Source organism: Apteryx rowi, unplaced genomic scaffold (assembly GCF_003343035.1).
Source record: "Apteryx rowi isolate R43461 unplaced genomic scaffold, aptRow1 scaffold_226, whole genome shotgun sequence".
NCBI lineage: Eukaryota > Metazoa > Chordata > Aves > Apterygiformes > Apterygidae > Apteryx > Apteryx rowi.
The window spans coordinates 884,156-902,360 of NW_020448597.1; positions in this window are offsets into that span (position 1 = coordinate 884,156).

Below are 18,205 nucleotides of genomic sequence, written 5' to 3' on the forward strand. Positions count from 1 at the left end.
AGCTGCCTTGGAATGCATGACATTTCGGATAAGAAAATCATTTTCTTTCTGGAATTTTCTGGAAAAGTTCTGGGCACATGGAAACCCTGTAGCTAACTACTTTCAAGCATTTAATAGCAAGCATTTAGTACTAATCACTCTATGCCTAGTGTCACATCAGTGCACCCCTCTTTGTATATTCCCAGTTAGTTTGTAAATACATAGCAACGATTTGAAAGGGGGAAACCTGGTCTGATTTATACAATTCTGTGGATTAGAAACATGGGTTAAGAAGGAATGCAAAACTTTAAGAGCAATCAATATTAGTGAGAATGACAACAAATTATACCAGGCAGCCTAATGAACTTCTATATGGCATCCTTTGGTAACATGCATGTATACACTGTATGTAAATGACAAGCAAGTCCTTTTACAGGGCTGCTAATGCTGACGAGGGTTGTCAATATACTTACCCATCACATCACCTAAAATACCCATACCTATAAGTAGGCATGTACCCTATCTGCAAAACCGGCTATATTATTCTTATTTCAATGAAGCTGTAACTATTTAACACTGAAGGAATAGTTGACATTTTGAGTCAAAATGCGGGAAGCAATGCTTGGAGCCACTGTGCTCTGGCAACGACAACGATGAAGCTGGTAGGAAAAGGCAGCAGCATTTTACCTACTTTTTCACTACAACACTGAAAGAAAATCAGCATAGGCAAAAACCAGAGCTGATTTAATGAACCCAATTTCACTATAGGTCTACTTTAGGTAAGCTAAGAAGAGCTCAGATTGGACTGCTTTGTGGCAATTTTTYGAGCCAGAACTTCTTTGTGGACAACATGATATTTTGCAGAATTGAAGCTTTCGTACCACCTCTTATTTTCATAGAAGTGTAGGTATCATTGCTGTGTCCACTCAGATCTGGAGGCAGTTTGAACAATTCTGCCAGGCTGAGAAACCCACAGTCATTTTAAGGTGGCCAATATCCACGAATTCAAATGTTAAATGTCACTTTTAACTATCACGTCATTGTTCAGAATACCTGAGAAGGACAGGAAATCATTGTGTCGATGAAGTTCTGTTTTAATTGGGTATTTCAAATGTAAAAGACTAGTGTTTAAATGGAGACCAAGAACCTCCGCTTTTCTTTACCCAAACAGATTTCTGCGTATACTAGTGTAACACTTCTCATGAAAAGGTGCTTGAGCACCTAAAAATAAGCATAACCAGTTAACACCTGTTTTCTTTTCTCTATTTCCTGAGGTGATTAGGAACATCTAGCTATTGGGCGGGGGNGGGTTTCCTCATATCTTTTTTTTCCCCTTCTCTTTCTGATTTCTTAGTCTGATTGTGTTTCTTGTTGTTGCTGTTGTTGTTTGTTTTTTTTTACATGGGGGAGGCTGTTGTGGATGCTTCATTTCACTGTACTGCCCTAGGTGGGGGGCTCATGGCTTCTGGTAAGTGCTCCTTTAATATTGCCTGCAACGTAGCCTTACAAATACAGTGCTATTGAATCCAAATTGTCACTTTGTTGATTTTGCTATACTGCACGTTTGTGCAGATCTCAATATTTCTACAGCAGGCACAACATGCAATATATTCTGAAGTCACGGAGGTAATGGTGGCTATAAAATATTGCTGTCCACTGTGAAAAATGAAAATTAGGCTTTGCAAGTAGTGGGCAGGTGTGTTTTCAGGATAAAAACACTTCTGCCAGCATTCTGTAGAGTATAACGTGATCTCATTGCACATGGATTTACATGCATAACTCCTATTAAAATCAATCAATATTAGATGCATAAAAGCCCTTGCTTGTCCACAGAAATAATGTATCCCTTAAGGCTGCAATACATTTTAATCTGTTTAGTAAATGTAATGTAATACTGCAGTAAGAAAAAGACTTGGGGAACTAATGTTGAGCATGCAGTAACTCATTTTCGGAACATTCCAGATTCATAAATACATGAGCTGTTTATTATCCACACATACCAGAAAGCGCCTATCAAATATAATTATGCAGTAGATTATGTACAATGGATGGCTGCCAGTATTCCCCTACCAGTACCAGTACGACCATTAGTGTCGGACGGCCAGTTCTGAGCATGCAGTCTGGCCATCGTCAAGAGAGACCCTCCTTAAACTGCTTCAGAAAATTACTATTTTGCTTTCATGCCTGGTGCAAGCAATGGCCAGTAGTGACTAAAAAGCCGACATTTGATGCCAGGACGTCACATTTTTGATTTCTATACCAAGCGGAGGAGATAAAAATGGGATTTCGGGTACTGGTTAACTGCAACAGCCAACTTTTTAAAAACATATGAACAGCTGCCCCAGGTCAGAACAAAGGTCTCTCGAGCCCAGTATTTTTTTCCTGTAGCAGCGGTTAATCATGTATGCCTAGGAGAAGAGTTTAAGCATAGTAGTATCGGCTCCCTGTTCTACCATTACTTTTCCCAAGTAAAGGAAGCTGCCTGATGCCTAGAACAAGGGATTAAAAGCCTCAGCCAAAAGGCCCGGCCGTGCCTCCACCTGTGACGAGCACCTCAAGCTGAGTGAGTCCGAAGCACAGCGTGCCCCAGCGCGGCCACTGCTCCGGTAACCCCACCTGTCCTGTTGCAGGGGTGGAAGACCACGACAGGCCCTACACCAGCGCGAAGCGCTGTCATTACTTGTGGCAGTGAAGTAAAGTCATTATTTACCTTCTCCTAGCTAAGAATATCCCAAACTTTAATGGGAAATTGCATCACCTTGCAAGCGTGGGTGTACATAGGCGCACATGCGTGCACACACGCAGCCGAAACATCTTGCTCCGAACAAGATCTAACATCACTGACAAAACCTCGCCAAGTATTCAAAAGAGACGACGCTAAGAGCCAAAATAATTGCCTGAGGGTTGAATTGTATGACTGGGTATTTCGTGACAACTTAAATATGTGGAAGTCAGGTTTAATAAACGACAAAGCTAGGAAGAGAACTGCACTGAGTACGCAGGCTGCAGGCAAGCGGAGAGAGCGGGGAGCGCTGGAGCACTCCATGTCGGGGCAAGACCAGGGCGTGCACAGCTCCCTCTCCCCCGCCTCGCCTCTCCCCCCTGCCCCGCTCCCGCAGCACGGAGCGCGCGCTCCGCGTGAGGCTGGCCCCTGCCCGAGCGGGCCCACCGTGCCCCCGCCGCCTCGGGAGGGAGGGCTTCCCTGCGGAGAGGGCTAGGCGTGCTCCCGAGGCAGGGAACACCTCTGTAACATGGAAACTACTTTTTTTTTTCTTCCTCATTGTCTAAAAGTTTTGCCATGTCAAAACTTACTGCAGCTATTTTGTAAATACTCAGGAAAAAACAAACGAACAAACCAGAAGCAAGAACAGAAGGCAATAAAAAAAAATACATGTAGACAAGAGTGTTTCATCCAGCAAACTTTCCACTGTTGGTGCAAGAGCCCCTCTTACTGAAGTCCTTCTAAGTCTCTCTGCTTTACTGATTAAATTTCACTGCTCTGTTTCTGTGTCACAACTGGAAAGATCTCCTTTGGCGGAGTTCAGAAGTGAACCTCTCCATACTGACTATGACTGAATGTTTCGGTTTATTCCTATATATGGCGAGATTCCAGGAAAGACTAATGCATCAAAATGTGACTTACAAGGAATTTAGATGTCCAGATTTATAATCACAGTCCTGAAAACTCCCACTCATGTACTGCCTAAGCATAGATACACTTAATCCAGTAATTCGGGTTTCTGCATTTGGGGATACAGTTTGAATACAAGATATTTCCAGAAATATCCAATAATAATGCAGTACAGAAGTTATTAAGATAGTAATTTTAAAAATCTACTAAGAACAATAGGCTTCTCATGAGTTTATCTGAAGGCAGAAGTTAGACTGGTTTCCTTCCAAGTATACGTTTACATATTGTTTCCACAGTCCTTGAAAGCTCTTAACGGTTACGAGTAACAGCTTTGCTGTAACACCTGCCATTCAGAGAAAACCAGATTGCTGCAGTTAAAATCTAAAGGTGTTCTTACATTTATTGTATAGATAGCCTACTTCCCCATACATAAAACAGTGGTTATCAGAGACTAATTATCCAAAGGCTTTTATTGCAAGATAAGAATCTTATTGCAATTCTCACTTTTTTATTGCGTGAGCATGCAGTGGCTAAAATACAAACATGCTGCATAGAACTGCCTTTTCTCTTTAAACCATGCCGAAAGGAAAAAAAGTCATGCAGCACCACAGAAAATATTGCTGCTGTCAGGGTTCCTTTCACTAGCGTTAGCTTCCGTATGAAAATCTGAATCCTTCTTTTCTTTGCTGTTCTAAATACAGTGTAAAAGGTTGGGGTCAGATGGTGGACATTTTTCTTACTGCGTTTTCCTTACCATGCACTGCATCGCCAAAGCATGCATCTCCTTAGCAACAACCTCTTGGCCATACTGCAGTTGAGGAAGCAGCAGAAAATCAGAGGTCTCCCCATATCGTTAATAAACATTTGAGACAGAGCTCTGAATTAAGGAAAACTGGAAAATGTCTGAAAGCAATCGGATTTGGGGGTTTAGGTAAAGATGCAGGGAATTTGGAGGGTTAGGCAATGACATATCATACCTAACCTCAGTGTACTCTATAAAGACACTGCTAAGCCCTGTGAAACTGCTAAACTCTGTAAAGATGCATTATAAAATTTATGGATAGGAAAATGGAGACAAAAAGACTAGCCCATGGCAGAGACAATGCAGGAAAAATTGAATTTTGCCACCTTGACCCAGATCAAAGACACTTTCACTTTATAGAGGACCTAGCATTGATGCACTAGAGTAAAAGGAATCATTCTTGAAGAGTTTGGGTTCAGCCTGCCACAGAACTGTGCTCTGGGGAGAGTCACACTGTGAGGAGGGGCCGAATTCCCATGCACTAAAGGCAAAGAAAGTTAAGGCTCTTGCACTTCCAGAAGAGGCTCAGCACTTTTTTAGACTGAATCAACAGTTAGGCTAGGCTTTTTTTAGTTAATAGGGCTATTTGCATTTAGTGGTTATGATGTTTAAAATGTTTATTTTTTATTTTTAAGTGGGAAAAACCATAACTAGAGAGGAGGGCACAGAAGCTGGAAATCCACAGACATTGGGATGCATCAAAAGCGACAGCTTTTTGTATGGGATGTGACAGCTCCTCTAAAAAAAGCTATTTAAAGTTCTAGGGAGAAAAGCATGCAAATGGGAGCCTGGTTTTCAAAAGTCCATCCAGCAGCTTGCATGAGCTTCCAGGGGAGCTGCTGGGAACTCAGAAGCTTTTCAGGACTCTAAAGATTTTAAAAATCGAGTCTATTATTTAGATGTCTAACTTGAGGCTCCTGCTTCTGAAGTCATGTTTTATATCTCCATAATGACTTGAGGACTTATTCATGCACCAAAAGAAAGAGATCTGAGGATAAAAATTCCTGACTAATTTCACTTATTATTCATCAAGGGAATTTCTGGTGCTCATCATCCAAAAAACATATAAAACAGACACTGAAATTTAGTAGTGCTGCAACAGAGTTATTGTTCAGTAGCATTATATCAACTTTTTAACCTAATGATTCAGCATAGAAAAAACATAGGAATGAAACCAGTAACTGTGGTTATGGCTTATCAGCTACACAACAAGAAGTTTGGCTCAGCAAAGTAAGCTGTCAGTGCCACCCACAACAGATTAAGCGTACAACTGCATTTCGCTGCAGGGTCGTAACCAATGCGCTAACCTAAAATGAAACTATAAAGTGTTTTTTTCTGAATATCCATCATGGTACTAAAAGGACAATAAAAATTACTGATGTGAAGTACTTTTGCCTTCCCAGGCACTGGGCTTGGGATATTTGGAAACTGATTTTTTTATCTTAATTGTTCAACCTATTTAGCAGAAAGAAAAAATGTACATTGTTCCTTAACAAGGCAGAGTTTATATTAGCTGCTGCTAAGTTTACCCATTGCAGTGAATCTGTAAAATTAGAATTGTAAAGGTAGTGATCAAGGTTACTGTGAATTCAGCATTTTCCTCGGCAGCCAAAGAAGCCTATAAACTGCTCCTGCAGTATATCCATACCACCTCAAGCATTTGGAACATAAAAGATGAGTAAATCCTTATCTGCTTCCAAACTGGAGACCTGTATCATAGTTGAAAGGCCGTAACTGTCAAAGTTGGATCCATGGGGAAACATATGAGAAAAAACTGGATTGCTAGACTTCGGGGATAAATAGCACTGTTGAAGTCCACTGAAGTCAAAGGTGGTTTAAATCTGCTAGACCTTTCCTGTTGCCTTATATGTAGCAGTACTAATTAACTGAAATAGGTTTTGGAAGTGCACAGAACTAATTGAAATAGAGGAAAAAAATAGGGACTTATCTTTCTCAGACTTCAGTTTCCCCATTTGTGCTTTAAGATGCCTGGATTAAAAATGCAATACAAATAAATGTTATTATGAAATAAAGGAGTATTTTGATACTTAAAGGAATAAGAACATATGTGTAAGATATATTTAGCACCACAGATACACAAGTTAGCGATGGATGTGTCTTGACTCCCCACAGGTACCACCTCCACACTCAGGAGGTTTGTAAATGCTGGTCCTTCTCTGCCAGTCTAACAAATATTATTTTCATCAGGCAGAGGCACCTTCAAAATATTTTTCCTATAGTTGTAGATTATTGTCTGATAGTTGTCTGCTTTGACATATATATGATATATTTGATATATATGATAGTCGGATATTGCAGTGCAGTTCATTTCCCCCAATTCTAGCCTTCTAAAAGTTAGGCAGCTATTCTAAACAAATTAGCTATTTTCCCTCTACAGTTAATAGAGACTAGGCACTTCCAGAGGATGATTCAACACACTGTTCTTAATTATCTATCTTAAGACAAGATGACTCATGCTACGAATCTCTCTTTCTTTCTAGACTTAACACCTATCTTTCAGATCACCAAATGTTGGAGAGATGAATCCCCCCTTCGGCGTGTGGCAGAATGTGCCCTTCCTGAAGGGAACTGAGCCCACTGAAGAAACACCAAGTCTGCTCTGTAATGTCCAAGTGGGGAAGGAAAATCAGCTAGTCCATTTTTGGGTGGGTGCACTGGATTTAAATCAGGAGACCAAGCTGAGCAGTTCAGCTTTGGAACCTTGTCATCAGATGTTGGACCCTAAAATCCTGATACCTGAGGTACTGGCCGTAAGCCTGTGCTTAGGACCTTTAGGGGTAAGTTTGACTGCTGCAAATTTTTAAAGAAGATTAAAGAATTGAAGAGACTCATTATTATCCCCGTGCAAACGGGATGTTACTACTGGCTTCAGTTTGAAAATCTTTAATAGGTGACAATACACAGCTTAAAAAAATTATTTCTGATCATCTCTAATAATCRAGCATTCTCTCAAATAGCTTTTTTTAAAGCCTAAAACTAGGTTATTCAGAGTAGCCTCTGGGATCCAGTGCCCAAATGCTTCCATAGTGTGTAGTTCCCTCACACTTTCAGGCAACTCTCAGAATTCCAGGCTGTTTGTTTGTTGTTGTTTTTTTTTTAATTAAAGAGAAATGATGAAACAAGGTATCTTCTTTCATGAACCTCAGAAGAGAGAATGTGAATTATAAAAGGTAAAGGAATGCTTTAGACTCAAGGAAGTAGAGATGATGAATTAACAGAAAATATACTATCATATTAAACATTCTTTTAAACCAGTGTAGTTTGTTTCTTATCAAAGGCTTGCTTTTAGCTCCCAGTTTCACTAACTACCTTTTGAAATGGATCCCAGGACTCTTCATTCTTTTCGAGTTTGTTCGTTTTATCCAGTGGTGGGAGATTAAAGTTAGAAAACAGGAAAAAATGCTTTGCCTCAAAATGTGCCAAAAATGGTAGCTGAATACTAGCACTCTATGGGCAAAACTCTATACTACATCTTAGGCAGACCCACTGACTGCACTAATAGTTGGAAAGAATACAGCTCAAAAGTTGGCTCCATTTAATATAAGAATGAAACTTCTTTATATTTGTACCTATTTTTATAGCAAGTATGGATTATAATAGTGTATGTCACTTAGGTTCTGCATTATTTATTTTTCTGTTGATATTTTTGGTTGGAACAGGCTTTATCTAACTCAGTAGAGCATTCAGATATAGGGGGCTCCATAGTTTAAGCCTTTTGTCAGGGAAGCAGAAACCGGACTTCTATGAAAGTGATTCCTTCAGTCAGGCCCTTTTCAGTGAAGCAAACTGGGTAGTGGTTGGTGATGAGAGAGAAACTTGCAAAATCTGATGATATTGTAAGGCTTTGCAATAATTTGAAACACATAGTTTAGGAAATGCAAATATTTTGTATTAAACCGGATGGTGATGCAGTCTCCGTGAGCATCTGAATTACTGTTGAAGTTAGTGTCATATTCTGTGATCAGCTTGGGCAAGCAGCTATTTTCCAGGTGACTCTGGCTACACAAGTGAGCCAGACTCCTTCTTTTGAGCTCCTTTAAGCTAGAAATCACCCTGCAGTGCTGAAAAAATTAGAGTTGGGCCAGAAATATTGTCAGAGAATCTTTCTTGTGGCATTCTGAGATCTGATATCTAAGGAAATGAAAAAACATAGTAGCATGATGCTAAAAACAAACAAACAAAAAGCAAAAGAAGGCTGAACACATTTTTAAAGATAGCAAAAATCATAAACCAAAATAGTTGGGAAAAAAGCATTACCTCTCAGTTTCTATTAAATTTAAATTATGTCTAAAAACTGAACTTGTTTTTTATTATATTCTATCTGTAGACACTTGTTCATGCCTAACCGAAAGAAAGACTTTATTCTTGGTCCCTGCCGGGATTCACAAAAGTAAGTCTCACTTCTGTGAACCAAACATTCAGGATGGATTTCATCAGTTTCTTCTTTCTTTCTGCTTCTTCGTCATTCTTGATTGATACTGATGTTCTAATGGCCCTAAGCCATGAGGAAAACTGATTTTGGTGAACTGCACATCTAGTCTAAAGATACTTATTTCTCATGAGGAAACATTGGCTCCCACCACACAAAATGATACTGAAAGTGTGGCTCTGGAGCCGCAGATACAGCTTCAGGGCAGGTGACATGGCTCTGATGGTACCCAGAGGAGCTGAGGGGATTCTTCAACTTTATGGTCAACTGYAGGAGAACTGTACTTGCTGCTGTGCTCCCCGTGACCCCTATAAAGCAGGACAGGGGCAGCTGAGCAAACAGATCGCATCAGGGAGGACCTTACCCAGTTCCTTTAAGTGGCCAAAGAAGGAGGAAGGACAATGAAAAAGAGAAAAAATTTATATAACGACACTGAAGATTTGGAGGTGAGGCTGGAGAAAATGAAGATTACAAGTAGAAATGCTTTTTACTCCCTGCCAACATCTAGAAAAGAAGTGGGACTAGGATGAGTGGAGTGACCGAGCTGCACAATAGAAGTCTGAGCTTTGCATTATGGTGTCTGTGTGTCTTCTCCAAAGTCTAATGATCGAAGGTCAATGCATCCTACTCTTTGATGATATTTTGCATAACAGTGAAACTCCAGCAGGGCAATTCTTATTATTCCCATTTCTATGCCCTTATGCAGATCCATTGTGGAACAACTATTTAAAGGAAAAAAAAAAAAAAGGCTTGAATTTGGTGGCAAACAAGTAATAGCAATGTTTTGCTCTCTGGGCTCCCTCTTCTGGCTCTGGACTAGTAGTTTTCTAATGAGGACTGTTCCTGGAATCATATTCATTCCTATTGAAGTCAGGGATGACTTTGATGCACAAAGAAACAAAGAGGAAATTCTGGGGAACTAGGACCTCCTTTCTTGCCCAAGGGAAAAACTGAATCAGTATCACAGGGGAAGTTTAGCATTTTTAAGGTGTGGTGGCAAAAGCAGTTTTAAAAGCACAAAAGTATTCTACTAGCTATTAGTAAATGTGCCATCTTCTGCATGTTAGACAAAGTGAAATTTTAATTGTCATGTAGGATTTTGGTCCAGGTCCAGTAAATGGATAACCCAATATCTCTCCACAGCTTCTGTGACGTATTTGTCAATGGCAGTGGTGCTGGGACTGAAATGTTTCTGTAGCTTAAATATGTCTTTTTCCTCAGTGGCTTCGGTGGATCATAACTATCTACCTGGAGGCCTAAAAGACACAATCTGGTCTTTGACTTCATAAATATATTTATTTTCATTGACAAATATACTTACAACTAAAATCTCATAATTTCAACACGGGAATGGCACAGGAGCTGCGGCAGGTGCATATTTGACTCAGGACATACAAATATATTTTGTTTCTGGCCGTAAAAGCCAGAAAACAGGCAGTTACTTGAGGAAAAAAATGAAGTTTTGGGTGTGGCACCCTCTTTTTTTTCAAAAAAGTATTTGATATGTGTACTGAAAGTGAATCAGAGACTTCGGTAATAATCCAGCTTTCTGTTTTTCTGTTCATTTCAGCTCACACAGCAGCCAAAAGATCACTGCATGTACAGCCGGCAGTCTTTTCCCACCAAAAATTCCTCCTAGATTTGGTAAATCTTAACAGAAACAAAAAAGTGCCTTAGAAAGTGTTTTAAAGGGCATCTTATACTGTGGGAACATTGTCAGTAAATCACTGGCCAGATTTTCACGTGTGCTGGGTGATTTTATCTCCCACAGGAGTCAGCAAGAGCAGTGGGTACCTCAGCAAATCAGCTCACTATTCTTTTGAGGCAGAACTGCCAGGCATCAGGTGCCAGATGCATCCTTGTTTTTATCATGCTGAAGAAGGGTAAATACCTTAGACCTAGGGATTCATTCGGCCATCGTTTGTTGATTAGTTTTGGCCCTGCAGAAATTGAATCCACCTTTCTAACCTGCTGCAGAACTTTTGTCCTGATTGAACTTGCCAAACAGTTACAAAGATATCCCACCACTTGGCTTCCAGGCTGCTGGTCTCCTACTGGGATAAACTGCAACCCATCCTGTTGTTTCAGTGGGGGGGGACAGGGAGCACAATGACTGCTGTAAAAGACATGGATTTAAAAATAAAAGAAGAGAGGGGACCCCTCGTTAAAGAGAACCATGAAATATAGACTGAAAAGGATCCTTTTCACTGCGAATTCTCTTTGCATTGCCTGATTTGCTTGCTATTAACTATATAAGAGGAAAGTGTTCTTGACTGAAATGAGTTTCATCCCTGAGCTTTACACAGTACCAGTACCTATCCTTTTACCCTGCCCTCTTCAATCTATATTTTCCACTGCAGCACATAGGCATATCCGAATGTCTACCATAACATATAATATTGTTGTAATGATTATTTCTGGATTGCAACAGCTCTGAAAAAAAGATATATAATGTCTATGAAGAGGAAGTCTAACTTTATTCTCTAAGGATTTCTGCTATGTTGTTTTATAAACAGCTGAACTGTATCACAGGGGCACTATGAGTTCCCCTTATTTATAGGATGACTAATGCTTTCTACCACATAAAAATATCATTACCTTTGTTTGAAAAGCTTCTGTATCTTCATGGTTTTCAAGTAGACTTTGAAATTTGGCAGTGGTACAGTCTTGGAGTCAATAAAATGCTTTCTGTGGGGACTCCATAAATCTGTTCAAAACTAGCCAAATTTTACGATGTCAAAAATGGAACCTTTTCTGCCTTTTACATGGCACAGCTTGGTTTTGGCTTTGTTTGGCTTGGTCAACCTCTTAGCCTTGCTACCAATACACACAACAAATACTCAAGGTGGGAGATACTAAATAGATCCTTCTCCTCCTGCCGTCATTTACGCTGGGATCCAAGAGACCATCCATTCTGGTTCTGTTCTCACTGAGGTGAATAATTGTACTTTTATGACTGGTTGCATGTTAAAATAGGACTGCAGAACCTGGAAAAGGAATCCCATTCCTTCAGATGGCCAACCCCATCTCGGAGGCTTTGCTGCTGGCTCTCAACAGATCTGAGAAACGTGTACTGGCATACCTAGAGAATGGGGCTTCTCCTACAGATAAAGCCCGCTGTGGTTTGTCCTAAGGGACAGAGCTCCTGCCAATTAACAAGCACCTTGGTAACACACGTCAGTGCTGCATTTATCACCCTTTGTTGTTTAAATTGAGAATATTGTGATTACTTTCTTCTCTCTCTTAAAGTTGTGATGCAGCCCATAGTACACTGCTGCTGCTACAGACATCTCCAGGATGATCCAGCACAACCGTGTTCAACAGCCGAGTTTGATCTGTAAGGTTGTATCTGAGCTATTCACCCTAATTTCACAATGTGCCCCCAGGCAATGCATAGAATTTGCTGCAAACTTAGCATCATAGTAAATTCATTCAATAAATAAAAAACTGGGTAAGAAAAGTTTTTTTTGGCTTGGTTCAGCTATTCCTCGTTATATCTTCACCTATATGCATAATGAATGTGTGTGCAATTTAGTACTCTTCACAATGAACAATTGGCAAAACTGCGATATTATGGACTTGCAGACTCGTGGAATCATATGGAACGCATAAACTATTAACAATGCTGACATTGTTTACATCCAACTCTGCCACAAAATCACTTCCTCCAACTTGTAGTTTCATGCAAGCACTAAGGAATTTAATGAATATAGACCCTTGAGACAACTTTTTCCTGGGCCTGAATTACTCTGCTCTGCCAGCTTGGACCCTATTAAATCTTGGTTAATTTTCCATCTCCAGTTACTATTAGGAGGCATAATCAATTGTGCAGCACCGTAAGTTTACATAGTGCTGCAGAGCAGAGATCCTGCCATGAAAAGCTTCAAATGTACAAGGCACAAAGAAGTAAATTATTATGCAGGACAATTGCAAAACAGTTTGTTTATCACAGAAGAATGCTCTGAACAGATATCAATGTTCTGTGACTCCTCTAGCCTTGGACCCCTCCGAGATCTGGAAATGGCTGGGGCTGCTCAGTCAGTGTGATCCACTTTCCCTCAGTTCTTCTCAGCTGTTTTTCAGAGCCACAAACTGATTTTTTGGTGCAGGGGTGTAGGTGGTCTTCGTATGGGCATTTCTAAAGTGAGAGGTTAGCACATGGATGTGTTGTCCTGTGTTCAACATTCAGTAATGTTTACATTAAAAAATAAAAAAAAGTGTCTTTTATCTGTCTTAATATGATTTAAAGGCTGGAAATGAGGAGGAGCCAGGAGACTATAACAAGTTAACAYTGATCCCCAGAAATGCTTCTTGAATTACTCCTGATAGGCACAGTTTCAAAACAAATGTTATTATTTTCATAATAGAAAATGAATAGGTGAATGTAAGCCTAAAGATGTGGAATTGATCAAAAGGCGAAAACATACCTGGACATTCTCCTATCCAGAAAATAAACTGAGTGGCATAACTTTTTCTGAGTTGTTATGAGATGATGGAAGCACAGGGCTGGAATGTAGGAACTGCCAAACTTAATTCAGCTCCAGGTGACTAGGTTTTAGGTGCAATTTCCCACTCCAGGTATGAATTTATTTCTGATTTTGAATGTCAGAGGAAAATAAAACTAGATTCATGCCCAGGGAGAATGCTGAACGGAGAAAGCAGAAAAAGTCCTTTGGCGATGGTGTTTAAGACTAAAAAGAAAATAAACTGAAGGGAGCTCGTATAGAGAATAAAGAGGATGTGAATAGAAAAAAAAGCATTGGAAGTGGGGAGATGATAACTGATGAAAACAGGAATGGATTTGTGCATCATGGGCACAGGTGGAAATGTTAGAACCTGGAAAGAGATGATGTATTTTGCCATGGGAAAGACAATAATAGTTGCATCTGGAAGAACAGCTCAAATTAGACAATAGAAAGAGAGAAAAAAAAATTTCAGGAACATTTGAGTATTAGAGCAGTGATTCTGGACTATACTATAACTACAGATATACTATTTATATTATAATAATTCCAGGAGCCTTTGAATGTTAGAGCAGCTGCTGGAAAATGAAGCAGACATTGCATTGTTTGATGACTATTGGATCATCCTCTCCCATCTATGTACTCTGTAATATCCATCTGCAGAGATATCCCCTTCTCTACAATGATCCTCTGAGAACTGAACTTTAAGGCATGTCCATGGTTCAGGCTGGATTCACACCAAGACCAGTCTGGGAGAACCCTGAGAGCTGAGGCTGCAACAATTCATACAGGCAGTCTGGTCCCAAGAGCAGGTAGGAAAGTATCAGATTTGCAGGGGACCAGGAAGCTTAGCAGTTTAAGAATCTTCCCAGCTAGGTATTGCTTGCCACTGTTGAAAGCTATGTATGCAGGGAGATTTAGTCCTGATTTCCTATGCCCTGAAGCAGGAAGCTGGAGCTCTCTTATCATGGGTTTGGCTTGTATAGCTACAAATGTTAATGAACAAACAACCAATGAACAACCCTTTCTTAAAATCCAGCTGCAGCAACTTTCCAATTACCTCCTGCAGTGTTGGATTCCAGGCTGACTACACACTGCTGAAAGAAATATTTCCTTTTCTTTGTCAGAAATGCACTGCCTTCACATTTTTCATTTTTTGGTCTACCGTTGTACAGCTGGGGATAGCAGATGGGCTGGCCAGTTTCTATGAAAACCCAGATAATTCTGAATATTTCAGTCAGTTGCCTTTCACTTTTTTTTTTTATTTTAGGTTGAAAATCATGTTCTTCTTTACAAGCTTGGAGTATACCTGAGACCTTTTAAGCTCTGTTATAGACCTTTTCACTCTGTACTATAGGATCGTAAAAGTAGGCTCATACCCAAAGGGCACTTCACCAGAATTGAGTGCATCTTTGTTAGTTGTTTGTGCTGTGCTTTGGACAATGGACAAGTTTTGTTACAACCAATAGGTAAAACAGTGTGGCTTTTAATACCCCTATATACTCAAATGACTGCATTGTTAAGCTGCTGACAAGAAATAGATTTTATTGTGGCTCTATATCTTTCTTTGCAAAGAATCAGAGTTTATTAGCGGATATGAGATGTTTGTAAATATGATTAATCATATGCAAATTCCAAAATAGATTTAATCTCTGGTATTCAATCTCTTTCAGCCATGGTACAAGAATTCAATGAGAAATTGCAGCTGGAATTTCCATTCCCAATACTATTTTTCCATTTTTAATTCATTTTAACAAAAACTCTGACTTGGAAAACCAAGTTTATTTTATTTCTTTATTCACTTCTTATCAAACTCTCTTGAAAGCCAAATAGATTACATCTCCTACTCTTCCAGTCAGTGTTTATCTTTGAATATACCACCTTTTCAGACCTGAAGTTTACTACTTCTTTTATGTCACGAATTCTAAGCGCATCAAGTAACACCATTTCCCATGGTTGCACCTGGCATATTTTACTATTGCTTCTTTACGCTCTGAAGAGCACCTGTTCATTATTGCTTTATCATTTAACAAATTTTTAATCCATACAAGCCCTTTGTGCAATGATCTATGGTTATTTGACTTCCTTATTAATTTCTTATCAAAACTTTTTGAAATCCATGTAAATTACATTTCCCAGGTTGTCTTTATCTTCAAATTTATAACCTACCCAAATCCTGTCAGGTTATATTATGTTTACTTGAACTTTGCAGTTTCCCAAGGACTGTGATGCGCCTGAGTAGTCATGTTATTCCAAAATCCTTCTTAGATCTTTTTTTAACAGGCATACTAATACAATAAAAGTAATATAGGAACTTTTAAGATTCTAGAACCAACTCCTACTCTTAATTGTATATTGTTTATATTGTATATTGTTTATTGTCAAGATCCCAGCTTTTTCACAATTTTATTCCTTAAGAATTCCCATCTTTACCCACCTTGGTGAGTTATATCACCTCAATTTTTTAGGTTGCTTCAGAATATCTTCCAGGATGAAATGTACTCAGATTATCAGTGTATGTGATTTTGCAGTCACATTATCTCTAGAATTTTCTGCTCTGACATTGATATAAAATATTTGACCTGACTTCTCAGTTTTGTTACTTCATACCTGTTGACATACTCTAGGTCTGCAGCTAAGCTAGGATAATACTGGAGTGTAAGACCACAAGCTATGGTGCTGAAGGAAGAACAGACATTTCAGTGGGAGCTTCTCTAACTTCTTGATTAATACTGAGCCAACGTTCCAGTAACTAAGGCAGAAGCACTGTATCTTTTGAAGAAGAGATAAATAGATACCTTGACCATTAATTCTATGACATATTGTAGAAATAGGGTTATAGCATCCTGACTTCTTAGCCAAGTTCAGGATGGGACCATTGCCCTATATTCTGACTACTCTCTGTTCCCATTTGTGCGAAGCTGGGCTTTAACACTTTTTCATGACAGATTTTAAGGACCAAAGGGGGCACAGTGATTTAGTTTGACCTCTGACAGAGCACAAGCCATATCTTTTTACTTTCATTACCTCTATCACAAGCTATTAAATGTCACTCAGGCTGTTCTGAACATAATAGCTTGTGCTTCACTATGGTGTGATTTTCACTAGAACATCTATTCTTTATTCAGGAACATCAAGTGATGGAGATTCAATTAGTGTGTTCCAGTGGTTAACTACCCCTATGTAAAAAATGTATGCCTTTGTTTTAAAGATGCCTTATTTCATGCATAGAACATATTTTCTCCTATCAGAGTGCCAAGGCATGACTGAAACAATAAATATATGTATTACAGCCCATTATTAGGTTTTGCATGTGATGTGCATGTAGTATTTCATTCTTTAGGTCTCTTGAAAGCTTTAGAAACTTGCTGCAGACAGCTGTTGCTCCCCCCACCAGGGAAAGGCAGCCACTGGTAGGCAGCAATTACAATGATACCAGCAACACTACATAAACGTTTCAGCACAGGACGTAGAAAAGAATGACATGTTTAATTGATGTGACAACAGGTAGAATGCAATAATAAGAGGCATTAAGATTAACCCATGCTCTTGTGAAAAGTGTTATGGAATCTTTAAGCTCACAGACTGTCCTAAAGCTTTCTATTTGCATTCACGAACTGAAGATTTTGTTCATCTATGCTACCCATGATTTCTTTGCTTTTTTTTGCCATTTCTATTCGGGACTCTCTGACCAAGATCCACCAACTAGATAAATCATAACACTGCACAACAGATGATCCATTTTCCTAAATTCAGTAAAATGTAACTTATAGGAAAAAAGCACATGACAGTTTTGAATTTTTCATTTATGATTCATTTTGTTCACTGTCCGGCTATATTGCACAAATATGCAAAATGTTATGATAGGACAAGCTATGAAGAACCCCTTTTTCATCTTTTAAAAATAACTAATTCATAAAAAATTAAAAAGATTTTAAATGGCCTCTAAGTTTTGCTGTAATTAGAGGGCCAAAATGAAAAAAAATGCAAGTATCTAATTTCCAGGTTCAGTCATCTACCATTGACTCAATGACACACAGATGCCACCAGCTGCATCAGTAATTTGTTGCAGATAAATGTGAGGGAAAAATGAGAAGCTAGCTGCCTTCTTTCAAGAACTGTGAACATGAAGATAACATTTTGTTTGTGGCGTACAGCAGAGAAATATAATTAAAATTCTGTTCTGTAACAGAATTTAGCAAGATCATTTTATGGCACTCTAACTTAATCCCTTGGGAGATTCCAAGCTATTGTCAACAGAACTATATCAAGGGCGAATTTGACCCATTAAATAAAACTATTTATTAAAAAGTTGGGCTCATCATATCAAATACCTTAATAATTGCATGTGACAGTACTCCTCTATCAGATTTTGTATTAACCTAGATGCCTGAAAACTAAAAAATGACCTGTAAAACACATGTAGAAGTTCTGTAAAAACACTTAAAAATAAAAAGGGAGAGAAAAAAAAAGAGGACAGGACCTGCAAACAAAGGCAGGGTCTACAGAAGATTTTACGAATACTCTAGTGAAATTCATTGTCATTCTTTCTCCTTTGCTTGTTTTTTTTTTTTTTGGTTCAAATTTTTTATTGAATGAATCAACTAAATGCATGAGTCTTAAAATTTGGCTTCTACATTTTGTCTGGAAAAGCTGATGCAAGGTGTGGTATGATTACAGTAAAGCAGAGCTAGTATCTGAATTCCACAGTTACTCTTTCAGCTTTTTGGTGGGGAAGTCAATCAAGAAATATCCTGGCCTACTTCATTTATTTTATAGGGAACTGAGCCTTTGAAGAACTTGCTGCTGTTCATCCAAAGCTCTTTCTACTAGGTTAGCTTTTTTTTAAATTGCCCATTATATACTCAGAAAAGCAACAT